Source organism: Panthera leo, chromosome B4, assembly GCF_018350215.1.
Source record: "Panthera leo isolate Ple1 chromosome B4, P.leo_Ple1_pat1.1, whole genome shotgun sequence".
Taxonomy (NCBI): Eukaryota; Metazoa; Chordata; class Mammalia; order Carnivora; family Felidae; genus Panthera; species Panthera leo.
Window position 1 is genome coordinate 18413720 of NC_056685.1, and position 21737 is coordinate 18435456.

A 21737-nucleotide genomic window follows, 5' to 3' on the forward strand; every position below is an offset into this window, starting at 1 on the left:
GGAATGAGGGTGGTTGGAGTTGGGTTGGATGAGTATGGAAGTTTGCTGAGGGTACATTTTAGGCAGTCTGTAGTGTTGCCCAGAGGCCGCAAGTGTAGTATTACGTTGTTTAAGTTTCTATTGTCCTTACATTGCAAATCACAAAATAGGATCCTGTTAGTCCACCAGATCGAACAAAAACAAAGAGGTCAATCTTATGGAAATAAGCAAAAACCACCCAAACAAGAATGGAGGCTGTTTATTCAGTTTGCCCTAGCAAGAGTCAGCTTCCATCACTTCCCTTTGGTAGAGACTCAAAAGCAGGCAGGGGATTGGGAAAGTTTCTCCTTTAAAAAAAAGAGGAGGCTTCAGGTATGCTCTGATTGGAAGTTGTTGGCATGGAGAAGCTGGAGGTGGGTTAATTAGAAGCAGAGCATCTCGGGCGATCGATTTGGGGACCGTATTTGGGTTTTACTGAGTTAGACCTAGAGACAAAAGATAGGAAAGCTGTCAGTTATTCACCAAGTCCTGATCATTCTGGGCTGAGTGCTGCTGAGGTTGTTTCCCTGGACTGGTTTCTGCAGAGGTTGGGGGTAAGAGTTCTGTTGTCATCCATGGTCTGGCCATCGTCTGTTTGTGTATGCTCTCTCAAACTGTAGTTGTAGTTCTATTTTCTCCTAGGTGACCAGTTCCTACTTTTTAGGAACCAAACAGCATTCTTTTTACGGCCCTGAAACACTCATTATTTAGGAAAAGAACTCCACTTCCTGAAACAGACACTACATAGTTCTCCAAATAGTTATCAAGGCATCATGTTGTTCCTGCATAGCGAGAGGAATCTTCAGAAGATCTGAAGCACAGGTCGTTGGGATTCTGTGTATGTGAGAAGGCCAGCAATTTTCAAAACCCCTCTCCATCTCCTTGGCTAGCATGTGACTCTGGTGGTCCCTGACTGCCCCAGCCAGGCCCCTCAATAGGCAACAGAGGATGTGCCAGGAGCAGGAGTCATATAATATCCGTAAGAGGCTATTCTGACTCCTGCAGAGTGCCTGCTATTTTGGCAACAGTGTTGTTATAGCAACTCGCAGAGGGCAACATAATTCTTCCCTGAGCACTCTTTAGCTGGGGTGCGACCTAAAGAAAGGAGAGTTGCACAGAAGCAGAGGTGTTTACTCTCTGTCCAGAACTGGTAGCCTACTGAGATTCAAAGAGGAGAACACGCATTCCTAGAACTCTGTGATCTCTAGGCAGGATGCTGAATCTTCTTAATCATTTGTAAAAGCGAAAATCCCTTTGCTCAGGGATGTATTAACACTCCTCAGAATATAGTCCCGATTGTTACTATACCCATGATTTTGTTATTCAGCCAGTTTTTCTCTTTTCTGCCTTAACAGGGAGATCACATAATGTCAATGGTTTTGAGTCAGTTAAAAAAAAAAAAAAAGGAGGCAGGATAGTGCAGGTGCAGAGAGGTATATGCTGGATAATCACTCGGTGCTAAGTTCTGCCAGGCACAAACAGTATGGATATCATCTTGCCTGGTCCTGACATCAGCCTAGTGTGATTTGTGTCTCCAGGTTCACTGGGTAATCTCAGTGACTTTTACATGTGGGCAATTTCAGATTTAGGTTTGGTATTTTTCCTAAGCTCTTCCATTAATGAATAAAGGTATTTAAACCTGGGCCTGCCCAACTCCCCAGATTTATCGTTTCTGCTTGACTTCGCTTCCTCTAATACGAGGAAAAGTAAATGGTACTTTGATTATGTAATGATTTTGGACAATGGCAGCACCCGAATATTGATGTGAAAGTAATTTGGGGGTTTCAGTCTGGCTGGAAAGGGACTTCTCTTGAAGCTAGATTTCATAACAAGATGACCGCTTTTATTTTTTAAGGGTTTATTTATTCTGATGCCGTTCTGAGGATGATGGAGATTATTGGGGACTCAAGTCCCATAAGTCACTCCTTGGCACACTACCTCTAGTTCTGGAAACAAAAGCCTACATCTGAAACTTCTCTGCAAAATTTATTTATTCTGGCCCTTTAAATGGCATTTTTGAACATTGTTGTGTCTCTTTTAGGGAAAATATTTTTGCCTGATTGAGTTAAACAGAAATAAGGAAGAAAGGAACCAAATGGTTGTGGAGTGGCTACTCTGTGCCGGGCATTATGACAAGGTCTTTCTTAGGAATAAACATTTTGATTTATGTCGCTTAATACAAGCAATGAGCATGAAAGACTACGTGTGCTTTTCCCTTTAGATGCTTCCAAAGTTGATGTCAAGAATCTGAATGGTTTTGTCCCAGAGCCCTGACTGTAGCAGTGGCTGTTAAAATGATCTGTATCCCTGTGAGACTTAAACCACCCAGAATGGCATTCGAGCACATGTCCCCCACTTCTGCCATCGTCTAGACTTGATATCCCACTTTCACCAAAGACAAAAACAAAAGACAATAGCATACTTACTATTCTGGCACAGATTCATTCAGAAATAAACAAAGGCTGTTATTTTTTAAACTTGGTGACAGTATATTTTCTGGCTCTGCACAAGAACAGATAATAGAGGGACTGTAAAACTTAGTATCTCAATTACAGAATTCTTCCAGTAGAAATTTCTTGTTGTTGTCATCATTTTCTTTCTTTTTTTTTTTTTAATATCCCCCTCATGAAGATATAAAGATGTTTTGAAACCGATTATATTTCCTGATGAGTGAGTAGGAACTCAACAGTTGGCAAATGCCTCTGTTGGTCTGTTGATTTATGAAAGACCTTTCTTCTTGTACTTTCTCTGTTCATGTGGACATATGACCACGTGGCCAGGTAAGAACAATGCCTTCTTACGATTGGTACGTATTAAAAGCAGTCGCTCGTGTGCTACTTTTTGTAATTACTTTGGGAATATAAGGCTTCCAAGCCTTTCAGGTAAGGTTGAATTCCGTTCATGATTCAACTTTGTTCGAGCAGCATTCAGTGAATCCCATGACCCCAGGGACAGGTGCATGGACAAGCAGCACATAAGTCTTCACCTTGTTGCTGGCTGTTTTTCCTCTTGGCTGGCACAGAGCTCTTGAAGCATCAGTGGCATTATGGAATGGGGAGGCCCTGAGCAGTGAGAATTATTGATCTTCCTGAAGATCAGATTCGTCAGCTGACTCCTTGTGATGGTGCTGGTAATCTATAGTTCTTCACCTTTAAAGAAATCCAACACAGATTCTTTTCTAATACCCTGTACCTGAACCACACATGTAGTTTTTATCACTAATTTACATGCGGTATTTTGAGCTTCACATTCCCTCTCTTGGGACAATGAAAATGTTTCTGGAAAGGGTTGTCAAGGGTGATTTTTTTTTTCCTTGCCTTGATTCACAAGCACTGGGATGACTTAAAGAAGGGGATAGTTACAAATAGGAATTATGGATCCTATAACTCCACAATCCAAACCGACTCAGAAATTGTGAGCCAGTCCGCTGCCTCTCGAGTGTTGCGTGTGTGGCTGGACCACAGGCCACCCTTTGAGTTGCAGACAGTTAGACCACAAAGCGGACTTAGCTGTTAGTTTTGAAGATGTAAATGTTCTGCAAAGCCTCAGATTAAATTGTGCCGCCTACCAGCAGCATGTCTTGCGGATTTCTCATTTTGGTACCAAGTTCAAAGTTGCAGGCATATCCAGCAGTTGTATCATCTGTTCACATTAAAGCTCCTATCTGAGGAAGGTACAGTTGAGAATGGTCAGCAAATGTGTGTGATGAATATGGCTAAAACTCAGAGGCCACCTGTTTTTCTCCAAAATGCATATGTGGAAAATCTTTCTGATCTTCATCGATAGCACATGTCAAATTGTGTCTGCACCTTCCGTTTACCGATTTTATAACAGGTTTCTCTAAAAAGTTAGCAATTGCTAACTGCTGCACACAAGGCTATTATATGTGTTCTAATATTTTATTGCAGTCCATAACTAAGCAATCTACTTGAAAGGAAAGAAGTTGCTGGCAGGTACTTAATCTTGCTTGGGGTTGCTTTGATGATTGTTTTACGTAGAAACAGGCAAATTCTGTAATGCCCCATGTGGGCAGAATCTTCCTGGTATCTGTGCAACATAGAGAATACATCAGAATATTCTGGGATAATGAAAATCTGACTGCTTGTGTGTCTCAAGTCTAAGTAAGCTGTCTCCGTTTCAGAGGCCTGGCAATCACAATAATGAATATAAATACAGGGTAATAATAAGACACATCATCCCATTTCACAGAAATAGAATAATGAAAATTTGCAGAATACTGCCACGCTCATTCTTTCCTCGGGCCGCTTTCCACTCAGTGAACTCAGAGAAGATAATAAATACTTATACATGTGAAGAATGTGATAGTGCAGATTTGTGACATTTTCCAAAAGAAAGAAAAGTGCCACCTGAGATTGAATAGCTATGCTACTATATTTATTATGGATGTGAAAAGCTGTTGTAGATTTTTTTTTTAAGGAGGCATTTCCATTTTAGGAGGTCTGAACTTGCAGAGGCTTCAGTATGTGGTTGTAGAATCAAAAGCTGTGTGAAGGAAGTACTAAGATTAATCCTGGAGAAGCACACTTATTTGACTCAAGAGTGAATTGAAATTTTCCAAATGCCCTGTCGGTGTCAGATTTGGTTCCTCAGGAAATGAGAAAGAAAGCATTGTGAGGGTGTGTGATTGAAAAGGAGAAGTACTGAATAAGTTAATCAGCACCCAGAGGGAGACCCTTATTCCGTAGAGAGTCGGGACTAATGTAAAGACAAGGTGACATCCGAACCATGTGAGGAAGAGAGAGTTAGACAGTAGCCAAGTATCAAGATATTTCTAGACAGAGTTTTGCACGGATAGGCAGGGACAAGGATCTAAACTCCCTTCTAGACTGTGTGTCTTAATCTGTGCAGGCCGCTAGAGCAAAACTACCACAGACTGGGCAGCTGAAACAACGAACATTCGTTTCTCACAGTTCTGCAGACTGGAAAGTCCAAAATCAAGTTGCTGGCAGGTCTGATGAGAGCCCACTTCCTCGTTCATAGAGAGCTCTCTTTCTGCCCTGTCCTCACATGCCTGATGGGGTTAGAAAGCTCTCTAGGGTCTTTTTTATAAGGGCCCTAATCTCCATTCATGAGAACTCCACCTTAAGGATCTAATCACGCCCCAAAGGCCACCCCTCCTCATGCCATCACATTGGCGATTGGCTATCAACATATGAATTTGGGGGGCGGGGAGGACACAAATGTTCAGTCCATAACACTATGCCAAGGAACTGCATCCAAAAGCCCAAATCTGGGGGGTGGAAAGATAAATTACATCTAGATGAGAATTGTTGCGAGGTAAGATGAGATAGCCATTAGAGGAGAGTTATGGGTGAAGGTAAGAATTTCAGAAATACTTAGATTTCTAATCATTAACCACTGTGACCAAAGCCTTGCCCCACCTTCTGGTACTCCCTTGACTCTGAGAGTCAGTTGTGGGTCCCTGTCATTCCCTTCCCTGAGGGTGACCTGTTACACCCTTGCCACCACCCCCCTCCTTTGGGCTGGAATTGGCCTCAGGTCTTCAACTCTGTGTTGCCAAAGGTTGTATGCTAACTGACAACAAAATCTATTTTAATTCCTTCTGTTTTGGTAATAGGCACAAACACCTAGCGGTAAACTTCTGATTTAATCCCATTCAGATTCTTCTGGAATATTGACAAGGATTTTTAGTCTTCCAAGAAGAACATGCACTGGAAATAGTAGATCAGGCAGAATTCACCTGCAATTATCGCTCATCCTCTTAAAAGATGATGAGGATTAAAATATAGCATCATAGATCTCGCTCAATTATAGATTATTCTTAGCTTGACATGCCAGCTCTTTATCGAAACAAGAATGAAAAAAGAGCCATAGCTGTCCTTCAAAGAGCTCCATAAGGAATAACTGAATTATCTCTATGATGCTTCACTGTTAGCTAATTGAGTTTATTTGCAGTCATGGCATGGAAATAGTCTTTGGAGTGATACACACAGATTGTAAAATTATTAAGTGTGATAGTCATATAATTTATTTTCAGAACAAGAATTATGTTTTAGAGTGAATAATATTCTTGTGATCTTCATTTACAAAGAACAATACCATACTTACCCTCCCCCCCGCCAAACCCCTTAGGTTAACTAAAAAAAATATTGCAGTTTTTCCTACCTCATTTTCTATTCATGAGGACCCTGCCATATCTTCTGCCTTTCTTTGTATTATCTAGGGCAGTAAGGGAGACTCCTAATAGAGGGAACACCAGGTAACTGTTTAGCAGTTGAAATTTTATTGTATCATCTTGCAATCATATTTTTCCTCTTTATCCAGAAGAACTTCCCATGGGACGTTTAAAATACACTTTTGTGAAAATCATTATTTCAACATCAAAAATCATAGTATTGCTTAATGTCATAGGTCTAGATCTTTATCCAGATTGATTTTTAAAAATCATGCTGAAAAAACAGATGAATTGTTTTTGGTAGTCCAGAATGTGTCCAGTCTTTACATGTTGAGCAAAGGGCTCAAGGTGAAGGAGCCAGTGACCACTAAGTATGGGCTGGCAGTCAGGATCAGCAAAGCCAACAGATGCGTGAGTCCCCTGTTCTCTGGGCAGCCCATGGAGAAGTATCCCACCGTGGGACAGTGCTCCAGGCAGGGCTGGGTCCCATTTGCTTTTCCTCTTTATTGGACAAGCATGAGAGGGCATTGCACAGAGGAAATAAATACTCAAAGATCAAGCACAAGCAGTCCTGGCTTACCTGCCAGCTATTTAGGAAGAGCCGGGACCCAGGCTGGGGTTGCCAGGTGCAGTGGAGGATTGAGTTCAGGTTGAGCCCATCTCCTTGCAGGGCGTATAGCCTATCTCCTCAGCTATGTAGCTTCTGGGCAACAAAGAGACAACTTCTGGGGTCATTCACTGGACAGTCCCATTTTATATTAATGGATTATGTCTTAAGGACTAGGTTTTTTTTTCTGTGATTTTTTTTCAGAATCAGAAACAATAATAAAGTAATTGTATCTCCAAGATTAAATAGGTCCAAGTTGGCACAGACATGTCAACAACATGATTTTTTATGACTACATCTGGGGAAGTACTGGGGCCACTGCTTCTTCCCAGGAAGACATGTAGCTTAATGAATCTGCCAGCCTCTGTGATGGAAACTTACTTAATTTTTAGAAATACTAATCCCAGTTATATACACTAAATCACACCAAGTCTTTGCCATTTATTTTACCTAACAAATTAATATGCACTTTACAATGTAGCACCAATGCATTGGAAAAATAAAGACTATAGGTCTTGGGTAAACAATGACGTTCTGTAACTTTATGTGATACCCGTAAGTTTCGGTGGACCTTTGTCAAAGATATCTCATGGGTCTTTGCCAAATATTGTGACTCAGATGGAAACAATGTCACATATAAACATTATACATAATCAACCATTGCAAATATAGGAGGCACTGGGGCACCTGGGTGGCTTAGTTGGTTGAGTGTCTGACTCTTGATTTCAGCTCAGGTCATGATCCCCGAGTCATGGAATCAAGCCCTGCATCGAGCTCTGCACTGAGCTTGGAGGTTGCTTAAGATTCTCTCTCTCCCTCAGCCCCTCTCCCCTGCTCATACTTTCTCTCTTTCTCTAAAATGTAAAAAAAGAACAAATATGGGAGACACTTAAAAATTTTCTGACTGTTACAACTTAGGGTATGAAAAATTCCTTTTTTTTTATTTTTTAGCAATAATGTATAATACACTTTGCTAAGTATTCAAGAGACTTTTACTTCACCTTGCATTTCTGAAGTAGTTTTAAGACAGAGAAGGGCCTCTTTTTAACAAAGCATGCCTGTGTATATTCATATTCATTGCTTTTTGCATTTGTCATAAAGAAATTTGCTAATGTGGCACTCTATACTCTATTAAGGAATGCATCAAATATATGAAGGTCCTTTTAAGAAAGGGTGGTTAGCATTCAGAATGAAAAGAGGCTGCTTTAATTTTCTTTTTGTGTATCCCTGAAAGAAAACCTTTCTGTTCATGCCCCAGCGATGCATAGATGTCTGGATCTGCCTAGAAACAAGAGAGGAAACAAAGCCCTTGGGAACAGTTGGTTTGAGCTATTTTCTATATGGTATTTCAAGCCTGAGCTCTTAAATTGAAATAATAGTTTGGAATCCATGGCACTAAATTGAATGAATGGATTAAACACTGCTGAAATTATTTCTCTTTTAGAAGTAATTTCTAGCTCTTTTGTAAACGTCATGTATTTACCCAATCCCCAGCTAAAAAAGCAAAGCTAGGGGAAACACTAACATTCACCTTTTAGACAATCTATCTATCTATCTATCTATCTATTTCCATTATTTTGGATTCTCAGTACTGATCCCATTTGGGACCAACAGGATTTGAAAGAAAAACTTGCAAAGTAAGATTCTGTATGTTTAAGTTAAACATTCACTTAGTCACAGCATCTTTCATTAAGGGGGTCTTTTAGGTACTTCCAAAACTAAAAGTATCTCATCTGGTGATGGGATTTTCTGCCTAGAAAATGTAATGCTAGTAACGCTTCCTAAATTTTTAGGGTTTCATGAATTCTAGCCTGGAAAATTTTATAATTTTCAAAGATGAATTCAATGATTTGTGATTATCAGAGTTCTCTTCTCTAATAACATTTTAGTTTCTGATATTCTAGGTTAGACTCTGCACAGTGTTCGTATTTGAATGCAAATTTTTATTTGTTCTATCACTTAAAAATAGCATAGAGTAAAGTATTGTTTAAAATTTCATGTTCTGGGGCCACCTGGCTGGCTCAGTCAGTAGAGCATACAACTCTTGATCTCGGGGTTGTGGGTTTGAGCCCCATGTTAGGGGTAGAGATTACTTAAAAATAAAATTTTTTTTATAGTTCACATTTTTATTTTTATTTTATTTTTATTTATTTATTTATTTTTATTTATTTTTTTCAATATATGAAGTTTATTGTCAAATTGGTTTCCATACAACACTAAAATATTTTTTTTTAATTTCATGTTCTGAAAATTTTTACAAAGAACATTAACAAATCTTCCCAAAGAACTTAAAAAACAGGGGACATCTGGATGGCTCAGTTGGTTGAGCATCCGACTTTGGCTCAGGTCATGATCTCATGGTTTGTGAGTTTGAGTCAGCACAGAGCCTGCTTTGGATCCTCTGTCCCCCTCTCTCTCTACCCATCCCCCACTCTCTCAAAAATGAATAAACACTTAAAAAAAAAGAACTTAAAAAAACAGTGAATCTGTCCATTATAAAAAGTATTATACAACAATCTCTTATCTTAACAATGAATTAGTAGCAATTATTTTCTCTTTCTTAAATACCAATGGAACAAAGAATGACTTGTGGTCTTTCTCTGTCCATTGAGTAGTAAGATATCTCTTTATTATTTTTACAAGTGAATGGGATTAATCTTTACCAGAATAGAAGAGTGTCCTATTCAAATAGAAAAATGCAATCCAAAGAATAAGAAAACAACTTTATGAATTTGTTTAGAAATGTGCCAGATCCGGGGCGCCTGGGTGGCTCAGTCGTTTAAGCGTCCGACTTCAGCTCAGGTCATGATCTCACAGTCTGTGGGTTCAAGCCCTGTGTCGGGCTCTGTACTGACAGCTCAGAGCCTGGAGCCTGCTTCAGATTCTGTATCTCCTTCTCTCTCTGCCCCTCCCCTGCTCATGCTCTGTCTCTCTCTGTCTCAAAAATTAATAAAAACATTAAAAAAAAAAAAAAGAAATGTGCCAGATCAAAATAATAATTCCCATTAGAAATTTTTCTCACAAAATATTTAGACAAAGCTTTGTATATACACTGGTCCTCAAAAACCTTGTGGAAAGTAGTGTTTTTGCTTGAAACCTAAGAAAATAATCAATACATTCAAGAGCCCTCCCTTCCCTCCTGCCAACAGCCCATCAAACAGGAGTCGGCTTATGGATGACTTAAGACAACTACAGTTCAGGTATTCGTTGGTCCACAAAGAACTGAACTGGAGGGGTGCCTGGGTGACTCAGTGGGTTAAGCATCCAACTTCGGCTCAGGTCACGTTCTTGCAGTTTGTGGGTTCCAGCCCCACATCGGGCTCAATGCTGACAGCTCAGAGCCGGGAGCGTGCTTTGGATTCTGTGCCTCTCTCTCTCTCTCTCTCTCTGCCCCTTCCCTACTCGTGCTCTGTCTCTCTCTGTCTCTCAAAAGTAAATAAAAACATTAAAAAAGTTAAAAGAACTGAACTGAACTGGAAATCAGTCTCACTTTTGCCATGATGGTCAAAACGTTATTTTGCCTCATTGAATAGGTTTGCTTGGTCTGAGCAGATGTAGAACGTATTTGACATGCATTGTTTAAGCGTTTTTTTTTTGTCGCTGAACAATCATAACTGCCATTTGAAGGATTTTTTTTTAATTTTGCTTTGTTAAGGTGTATTTCTTACTTTGTTATTAAAAAAAAAAGAATGTGATATATTCTTCATACAACCAAAGTCATTTGCATAAAAGGACAAAAGAAAAAAAATTCTGCATTTTTATGTTCTTAGGAAAAATGTTTAACCAACTTCAAAGGTAATTATTTTTTTAAGTTAGTGAACACTTGTGAATACAAATTAGAGTAAATGGTAAATGACTGTGGGACTGTCCTTCCTGATTTCCTATTGACTTCTTAAATGTTGGTCATAAAGAGTCTAGGAAGAGGAAATGATTTCCTGCTTTGAAACAGTCCCTGAAACAAAGCAACGAGTAAGTTGACAGCATGGAAGCAAAATCTGGGACAAACATTAATTTTCTCACTTTGTTCCTTTTTATTCTAGCAGTGCTTTCTACTTCGTGATCTTCTGTCTGCTCAATAGCCACTACACCAATGTATCATTGTCTTTCTTTGATCTGCAGTTGCGAAATTAAAATTGAAGAATTTGACATCGTAGGTAGTAGTTTTAAAATTCCGTACATGTAGGCAAGGTTGCTATACAATGGAGATTTTTTAAAAGCTTATGAGTAGACATTTTGGTAATTTGTAAATGTATGTTATTTGTGTTATCTATGCATGTTTGTGCATATGTGCATGTAGACATATGTGTATGCACATCATTCCTAATCATGGTAAGTAAAAGTCACCCTCTGTGGGGGAAAATGAAGGGTGGCTTGAATAGCTCCCTTCTACCTTACACTTATATACTTTAATTAAGTGTCTTATTTTCCGGAGCAATACAGCTAGCATGTTTTTTCGTGGTCACAATAAAAATTAAACAGCTACCTGGAGGACTGGCCAACATTACCTTTTGCTTCAGTGAATACTTTAAATATGCTCTTTATTTTTTAAATGTTTGTTTGTTTGTTTAGAGAATGAGCTGGGGAGGGGCAGAGAGAGAGGGAGAGAGAATCCCAAGCAGGTTCCATGCTATCAGTGCAGAGCCTGATGAGGGGCTTGAACTCACAAACCATGCGTTCATGACCTGAACCCGATCAAGAGTTGGATGCTTATCTGACTGAGCCACTCAGGCATCCCTAAAAACACTCTTTAGATTATCCCTTGGAAGATTAGGGGAAACAGTAGAAGAAATCAAAGCATAATGAGTTTTTCTAAATAATAGGGATCAGAAATTATGAAAAATGGAAAGGAGATATGATGGTAGGCTTAAGATAATGGGGCAGCTCAAACAGGACTCTCCATTTCTCTCTTTCCTCACGGACCCCTCTCAGCACATGCACGTAGACCTTTATGAGGCTTGTTCCTTGGTTTGTTTCAATCACTGGGTCCCTCTTCTTCCTTAGTGGCAAAGCTGCCATCTCAACCAAGTATTTCTCTTGACCAGAAACTCACATACTGCTAACAGCTTGTGTAGTCTAAATCCATCCTCCCATGTCTCCATTCCTGCAAGGCCATGGGAGAGGGATAAAGTAAATTTTCTTCTAGAATAAGTGCAAAGGCCTCTCTATTTAAAGCAAGGTTTGGCAAATGGAACTCTGTGGATATTTTTCCAAACCCTAAAGGCATGAAATGACCAGACTATTTCAAAAGACTCAGACTAGAGAAACCTACCTCAGATGACAACCTCTGTAGCAGATGAGACAATGCTGAATCTTATTTTGATGTTCATAAAGCATTCATTGATCTGAAGCAGATTTTTTTTTGGATGCAGGAAGAGTGGTATTTAAGTGAGGGTTAAACATAAAATCCAGAGAAGATGGAAAGATTGTACTTCCTTTTTGACCAAGAAAACCAAGACTCACTTGAGGCTTGGACCATAAGCAAGACAGAATGTGACAAGGGCTAGAACTAGATTACCAGCTAGTAGATTACCAGATATTTGTGTTGGCCATCTGCACAATAAAATGAGTAGTCAAGCGGGGTGTGCAATTATAGTTTGTCCACTGGGATTCTTTGCACAGCAGTAAATTTGTTTTTGCACCGAAATGGTCTGAGTGCCATTTTTCTTCTGCAGAAGAAGAGATGAAGAATGAAGGAAAGAAAGGTGGTTAAAGAGGTGCAGAGAAAGTATATATCCCATGGCCGTGGTGAGGAACCTCTTTTCCCCCAGGCACAGTCATAGGCACAGGGACACATCCTTCGTCACCTATCTGGAAAGGGTGCTTGTTTCCACTGGAGTCCCTGATGGGAGCTCATGCTACTACCTATGCAAATGTTCTCCCTCATCCCTGAACCCGTATTTTTGAGGAATTACAGATGTGAGTCTGTCCGCAGACAAAATCATAGTAAGAGACAGCAGTGCTCGTGTTAGCAGTGTCACTCCCTACAGAGTTCTGGAGTGGAGCAAACGACGCCACAGTGGTTTGCCAAGGCGCAAGGTTTCCTTGCAGAAAAAGTATCCTCTGGGCTTTAACAAGCCTCTGCAGCTTCTGCTCCTTCTCCAGTCATTTTGCTTCTAATGTGGCTGTTTCTATCCACCTTACTGCCTTTCTCTCCGCTTCCTCTCTCAGACAACCACAAATTGAAATGCTGCAAAAGCACCCATTCCTGCATACAGAGACAGAGAGACAGAGACAGAGAACAGAAATGCACTTTACTGCTTTCTGTCCAGACCACTGACGATAGAAAACCTGAAGCCACGCTGTGAATCTACCCACCCTGGGTGCAAATAGGACTTTTTCAGTTGACAGCAGGCATTAATAGTGCTTCCAGGTAGGCAGAGGCCATGGGCATCTAAGGAGAAAAAAGGGGGATAAGGTTCATGAAAACACTGGACCCTCCCGGGTTGTGTACCCACTTACTCCTTGGTGAATCATCCAGGGCCCCATTTCCCCATAGAGCAATCATGTCTTAACTTCCTGAAGGGAATCAAGAGAGACAGATTTCCAAGTTCCCCTGTGATGTGATCAATCTGGAATTTCTCTTTCCATTTTCCTGATGGATTATATATCTGCCTACTTCTAACATGAAGTAATCGAATTACGTTGTTAAAAATGGCTGTATAAACCATTTGGTTTTGTTTGATTACTTCCTTTCATTCCCATAGATTTCCTCCAAACAGAATTCCATATAGTAAAGATTTCACTTCCTAATTTATTAGCACACTCCAAATTTGTTTTCCTGTGATTCTACTAAAATTGCCTTGCTTGGGTTCTGAGTGTTCTGACAATTCAGTCCCATATTTAAAGATAATCATGGGGGGCGCCTGGGTGGCTCAGTCGGTTAAGCAGCCGACTTCAGCTCAGGTCACGATCTCGCGGTCCGTGAGTTCGAGCCCCGCGTCGGGCTCTGGGCTGACGGCTCAGAGCCTGGAGCCTGCTTCCGATTCTGTGTCTCCCTCTCTCTCTGCTCCTCCCCCGTTCATGCTCTGTCTCTCTCTGTCTCAAAAATAAATAAAACGTTAAAAATAAAATAAAATAAAATAAAGATAATCATGGGATGTAGATTCAATTGGCAAGTTCTGATCCTTGGGGTCATGCCAGCAATAGTCCAAGTGTTAAAAAAAAAAAATCAATGGCACATGTGGCATGATTTATTGCAAGGGAATTTCTTCTTGGATGTAGAAAATGGTGGGACATGGGGACTGTGGCAGACCAGAATGAGAACACCTGGCTGATGAGGTAGCTACTACCCAGCAGCAGCTGACTGGGGCCGTGCTGGAACATGGGCACAGGACGGCCGATCTTTTAGTTTCTCAAGACATATCAAAACACTTAAATGTTGACTATTCTTTAATTTTTTTTTATCTTAATCCCTTGTGGACTAATACAGTGATGACAAAATAAATATGTCTATGGGCCCATCTATCCAATGGACCACCAAATGCTGTTGCTGGCATACCCCCAACAAATGACTAATCAGATTCTTAATTGATACAAACTTACCACGTGGTCTCTCAGAAGGCCATTTTATTTCCAAGCCCTGAGAGGCTCCTCATTGGTGCCTTCATGTGTATCTCATAGGCAGCATACGATATGTTGAGTTGAATTCAGTCAGATGTAATATGATTCTAGGTTATGTATTCCAGATATCTTCTGTCCTCCTTTTCCTCTATACTCACTTTAGGTAAATAAGATCCAAGAGACAACTTCTTCTCGCTTCCATTGGAAACAAGTTCCTGAAAACAATAAGTGGAAGATGGTTTTAGAGGTCTTGCCTTCACTGGCTGTTTTGAAGGAAGTTTCCAAGATTATTTTCTTGTTCCTCAAAAATATTACAGTGTGCAGAGTCGCTGTCATGAGAAATCTCTGGCTTATTTATGATTGATCCAATATTCTATGTTTCAAAAGCATTCGGGCATAATGAGAAAAACTTCTACATATTCTGTTAATTTCATGTAAATATTGTTTTTTAAACTATCGACATTTCTTCAGATAATTATTTTGTGGTTGTTTCCCTTGGAAGACTGACACATTTTTTTTAATTACAATTTTTTTCTTCCAAATTTTTATTTAAATTTTAGTTAGTTAAGGACTGAAACACTTTAGACTTACCGGCAAAAGAAATTTAGAAAATCAAAGTGATTTAAGACACTGGCAAAAGATTCAACTTTTAATAAGACAGAAGTGTGGTCCGGTCTGTGTCTAACCAGCTTACTAAAAACAATAAATAACAAATGGGCTAAACTGTGTGATCCTATGATCACCATGTATTCAATAGTAATAAGTATGTGTTTGTGTATGTATATATTTGTGTATGTATATATATATATATGTGTGTGTGTGTGTGTGTGAAAATTAGGAATGTTTATGGCTACTGTGTATATATATACATACTGTGTAATGTTTATGTCTACTGTGTGTGTATATATATATATACACATATATACATATACATATATATACACATATATATACATACACAGTAGCCACAAACATTATATATTATATAATAAATAGATATAGATATAATAAATATATAATATATATAATATAATATATACATAATATATATACATACACAGTAGACATAAACATATATTATATATTTATTATATATTTATTATATATAATATATATTTATATACATACACAGTAACCATAAACATTCCTAATTTTCACATAGATTTGGGAGGAAAAAAAAAAAGAATGAAACTCAACCAAATAACTGTTTGAAGAGCAAACTTTTAGTCTGAGAACCTTGTATCTCTTTTTAATTTTATAGCAGTTCCTATATATATAAACAAAATATTTGCTTCAAAGGTATGATGAAGTAACTGGGTGCAGCCTCGATTGTTGGCAGAGCCAGGATAAGGACCCCTCTCTCCCGTTTCTGGCTCCTGAGGCCAGCTAGCCCTTTCCTCTGTACCACCATGCTGCAGCTCGCTCTCTCGATCCCTGATACCTGATACTTAGTGCTGTGGACTGAACTGTGCCTCCCTGTTGAAGCCCTAACTCCCAACGTGACTGTGTTTGGAGATGGGGCCTTGACGGAGATAATTAAGTTTAAATGAGGGTGAGGTCTTAATCTTATAGGATTGTCGACCTTATAAGAAAAGAGAGAGAGCGTGCACACTCTTTCTCCTTGTACACACACCAAGGAAAGCCTATGTGAGGACTCAGTGAGAAGGTGGCTGTTGGCAAACCAGGGAGAGGGTTCTCATCAGAATGTGATTATGCTGGCGCCCTGACCTCAGATTTCCAGCCTCTAGAGCTATGATTCAAGCCATGCAGTCTATGCTATTTAGTTATGGCAGCCCAAATGGACAAAGACACCTAGTGTACATGGAGAGGTACCAGATTACATGACACTTTCTGTAAGACCTCCTCATGAAGTTTCCAATATTGAACACCTGACCTTCTGATCTGAGCTAGGCTACCCCGTTAAGAAGAATCCTAATCCTCGTTTATGTGACTGGCTGCATGGATCCTCATAGCACATCTCATGTTACATCCTCTTTCCACTCGTTTCCTCATAGACACATTTGTCAGTGAATTTGCGATCGTTTCTCCCTTGAAGAAGAGTAGCCGTTTCAACTTATGAAACTAACCTTTGTCTTCTTCATTCATATGGACTCCCTCTTTGTGGCACTTGAGTGATTCCTCAACCACTTTTTTGTATGCGTCTCTCTGCTTATGGTCTATGGTTTCTAAACAGTATTTTCTTAATGACCTGAAAGTTTTGGCTATACTATTTCAGAAATGGAATTGTATGGCTAAATTCTTTACCTCTCTCCCACATTTTCCACGCGTGGACAGAACCGCTCACAACTGCACACATCCTTCAGTAAACATTAATGCCTGTTAAGAAAATTAAACCTCAGTTAATGATGCTTTTTTCCTTGCACCCCAGATAACCTTAATTAGAATAAGATGTTACATAAGGTAAATAGTGGCCTAAGAGTCTTGACCTAAATAAATGAGTGCAAGCCAGAGATAGAATGTATACTGGAAAGACGGTGACTACAAAAGAAGAAAATCCAGAGTTTTTTTTATAAAGTTCAGATTGATTTCAGGTTATTTCCTATCTGAATAGCAAATTGTTTATTTAGTCACCAGTTACTTCGGAAGTTTTTTTGTTTTTTGTTTTTTTTTTAATATAGCTAAACTAATCATAGTTTAAGTATAGCTAAAGATAATTCAAATAATCTGAGATATTATAAAATGCATTTCTTATCCAAATACATGAATCTTATCTATGGTATTCTAACAGCCGTTGCTCAAAGTCTTTCAATGGGAATTTGACCCTGTCTTAAGAGCGAAAATTTTATCTTTAACATCTTAATTTCTTATAGTGTTTTTTTTTTTCATCCTTAGCCAACTGTTTTGTTCCCAGAATATTCATTCATGTATCTTCATTCTGACTTCTGCATGCAGTAAGGCCAGTTTTTTTGTTATCCAGGGTTCTCTTCCCCATTCATTTCTCACATGACTTGACCTGCAGACCTCAACCATTTAGATCTTTCTACTCTGGCCACATTTTATTTATTTGATGTATTGTTAAAATGCTGAAATCACAATTGTACTCAGTAAAAATTCATCACAGAACTATTGTGTATCGAGTAGTGGACTAGCAAAGATTCCTCAAATTAATATTGAGTAAGCAGTATAAATGTATTGATACTATATAAATTTATTAATTGATGTTTCAGAATACAAGATAAAAAATAAGGTTCCTAGATTTCATCCATCCATTTTTTAAAATATTTTTTAAAATATTTAATCAGTGATATGATTTTTTTAGTAAATAAAGCAGATATGGACCATGACCTTTTACAGCTTAAAACCTAGTGGGGTAGATAGAAATAAAGTAATACGTAACTCTAGAATCATAAATTTGAAGGCGTAAGTGTATGCAGAGATAAGGGTTATTAGATGGGAGTGAAGGCCTTCTAACATAAGATATTTGGGGAAAACTTCTCCAAAGAGGTGAAATTTATGTTGAGACATTAATGGTGGAGCCCGCAGGATGGAACATTCAGGGTAGGAAACAGAGTATTTCGAGAAGGCAGCGAACATGGAGAAGGTAGACAGATTCCAGGAACTGAGGAAAGGCCAAGATGCCAAGGTGGGTGGACAGAGAAAGTAGCACAAGAAGAAAGGAGCCTGTGGCTGAAGTCAGAGCCCAGAAGTCTTTAAAAACTATGTGAAATAGCTTGTATTTCTTTGGGGCCTAATGTACTCCGTGGGCATTATTTGTTCTACGGATAGCTTGATCCCCAAGGGACCAAGAAGCTGCTTTTTGGAATAAGGATTAGAAGATCAGAAACATGCCAACAAACATCAACACCCCTGCACCCCTGCTTAGAGTGCTGGCCACAGCTCTCTGTGCCTGCACAATAGCCCGTTAGCACTCATGGGCAACCATCATGACCTTAGGAGTTCCTCAGAGCCCTGTCCCAAGAAGAAGAAATGGGAAGCACGTGCACATACTCATTTGCTAGATGTAGTATTACCATTTTCAGGGTTGGGGGAGGGAGAGTTTTGACTTTGAACATGGAAACCTTGTAACTTCCCTAGAGACCTTGTGAAGACAACATTTTGTCAGAGTATAAGAAATTCTCTAGGCTTTATTTAGCTCAGCAATTTTGCCACCAACACTTTTGATTGCAGATATTCTAAGACACCTTAAAAGGGGAAGACTTAAAAAAACACTGTGGCAGTGACCTCTAGAGTTTGGGTATCATCATAAAATCAAACTGGAAAAAAAGGGACACAGTGTTTTCATTTGATAAGTAATGGCACTTAAAAATCCATGTTATCTAAAATCCCTATCATTTCAGAAAAAGAAATCATTAAAAAGAAATAGAATATGATGTTAGAATACAGGCTAGGTGAATAACTGAATGTATCTTTTAAAGAATTCACCAAGTTAGCCTTATTTTTTTTTCGCATGTTACTCTTTGAAAACTACATATTATCAATTCTTTACTATGAATCTACAATATTTTTCTATATTAGAAATGCCTTGATAATTAGCCAAACAATGTTAATTTGTGGTAGGCACTTTTATAACTGTATTTAAAAGATCATCCTGCCAGAGACTTCCGGGGAGATGGCAGAATGGGAGGACCCAAGGCTCACCTCTGGATACAACTAGGTAACACTGACATGAATGTAAATAACCCAGAAAATGACCCAAAGACTGGAAGAATAAACTCCGCAACTAAATGCAGGGGAAGAGGCCCCATCAGAGAGGGTATGAAGGGCAGAGTAGCAGTCAGGAATTAAATGAACTCCCAGGACTATCTGCGGGCAGGAAGGACACCATGGCATTGAGAGGGGAGAGAAAAAAAAAACCCATACCAGGGAGCCCTCATGGGGAAGATGAATCCCCATAGCATTCGACTTTGAAAAGCAGAGGGGCTCAATTTCATAAATTCTTACAACCAGCAGGACTTAAAAACCCGGAATTAAAAAAAAATCAGCAGGGTCAGCTTTGGGGGAGAGCCGGTGAATGGGTGAGAAGAAACTGAGTCCTGGCACTTAAGAAACAGCACAACAAATAGCTCCCCTGAGATACAGCATAGAAACAGCAGTTTGAAAGACACGTGGAGCATATGGGAAGGAGAGTTCTTTACTAATCTCAGAGTGTATCCAGGAGGCACAGATCTCACTGGGGAACTTCTCCAGGAACAAAGGACCTGGCAGGAGCCATATCTCACTCCCATCCTACCCCCCACCCACCCCCAGTACTCCCACCCCAGCATTAACATAGGGCCACCTGCAGGACTCCCTACCTAACTTGGTATTACGGCTACCCCACTCTCCTACACCGCGCTTCTGCCAATCCACCTTTCTGGACAGCCTGCCTCCGTCTGGGCACTGCAGGGACCCTCACACAGAGGAATGGCAGCACTCAAAGGTTGCTAGTGCCTCCACCCTGCCCCACTGCCTGCCTCCCACACTGTGCTTCCGTGGCTCTGCCCTCTCCAGTATGCCAGACCCATACAGGGTAGGGCCACAGGCCTGGCAGTGGGCAGGCAGCCCCTGCCCAGGGTGGCCACTACCGCTCCAAAGTGACTCCTGCCCCAGAGAGAGGGAAATATAAACACACACACCAGTCAGATGGAGGGCCCAGTACTGGGCTAGAAACAGACAGCTGGTCTCACAGCAGGCCCTCCCCACCCATGAAAGCCTCTGAGGGGACAACACAGAGAAAGCAGCCTACACTTCAGTGCTATTGCATCTCAGCAAGTGCCTCAAATGCATCATCTGGCTCAACTCGAGCCAAGGGCGTCCCCAGACTGGCCCACTAACAGCACAGGGAGCAAACACTGCCCACAACAGGTAAAGAGAGCCACTGTGTGTGACCGGACTGAAGGAAAAAGCAGCTCAGCCGCAACAGCAGGGTGTGAACATCACACAGAGGAGACACCAAGGAAGTGCCAGGGTTTGGGGGAACAGGGGACACTGCCCTGCAGGGCACTACAGGGTCTCTTCTTCATAAGGCCATTACTTTCAAGTGCAGGAGAAGCAGATGACTTTCCTAACACAGAAAAAGACACATAAGGAGACAGAGGAATATGCCTCAAATGAAAGAACAAAACAAAACCACACCAAGAGACCTAAGTGAAACAGAGATAATTGCCTGATAGGGAATTTAAACTAATGGTCCTAAGGTATTCACTGGACTTGAGAAAACAGTGGAGGACCTCAGTGAGACTCCTAATAATGATATAAAAAAGAACTAATCAGAGATGAAGAACATAATACGTGAAACTTAAACTACATGAGGTGGAATTGATAGTACACTGGGTGAATCAGAAGAATCAATCAGTGACCTGGAGGACAGAGTAATGGAAAGTAATTAAGCTGAGCAGGTGAGAGAAAAAAATTATGCAAATGAGAATAGACTTTGAGCCATCAAGGACACCATCAAGCATAATAACATTCACATTAGAGGGATCCCAGAAGGAAAAGAGAAAAAGTGGGGGGGGGCAGTCAATTTATTCAAAGAAAAAATAGCTGCAAACTTCCCAAATCTGGGGAAGGAAACAGAAATCTACATCCAGGGAGCACAGAGAGCCCCAAGAAAATCTAGGGAGGTCCACACCAAGACACATAGTAATGAAGATTGCCAAAAAGTAGTGATAAAGAGAAAAATGTTCAAGTGGAAAGAGAAAAGAAAACAATTATGTACAAGGGAAACCCCATAAGGCTATCAGCTTATTTTTTAGCAGAAACTTTGTAGGCCAGCGTGAGTGCCATTATATATTCAAAGTTCTGAAAAGAAAAAGATCTGTACCCAAGAGTACTCTATCCATCAAGGCTACCATTCAGTATAGAAGGAGAGAGAAAGAGTTTCCCAGGCAAACTAAAGATAAAGGAAATCATGACCACTAAACCAATCCCTAAATAAGGACTCTTTAAGTGGAAAGGAAAGACCATAAGCAAGAGTAAGGAAAGTAGGAAGTACAAAAATAGGAAAAATAAGCCTGTCTGTAAAAATCAGTCAAGGAACTCACAGAATAAAAGGATGTACACTATGACACTGTATACCTAAAATGTGGGGAGGAGAAGAGTAAAGAATAGGTCCAAACATAAACAACCGTTAACTTAATATAGACTGCTATGTGCAGAAAAAGCCTGAATGGTAACCATAAATCAAAAACCAATTATAGATATGAAAAAAAGAAAGGAATCCAAATATATCACTAAAGTATATCAATTAATCATGAGAGAAGAGAGCAAGAGAAGGAAGAAATGGAGAAAAACTACAAAAAGAAGCTTTAAACAAGTAAAAAAATAGCAATAGATGCATACCTATCAATAATTACTTGAACGTAAAGGGACTGAATCCTCCAATCAAAAGACATTGGGGTGATGAAATGGATTTAAAGAAATAGAAAAAAAGCA

The 21737-nt window shown here is 39.8% G+C and overlaps 1 protein-coding gene across 2 annotated transcripts in view; it reads left to right on the forward strand.

Moving 5' to 3' along the window:
- Window positions 1-21737, forward strand: part of PLXDC2 (plexin domain containing 2) — a 445479-nt gene that overhangs the window by 171903 nt on the left and 251839 nt on the right. The window lies entirely within an intron of this gene.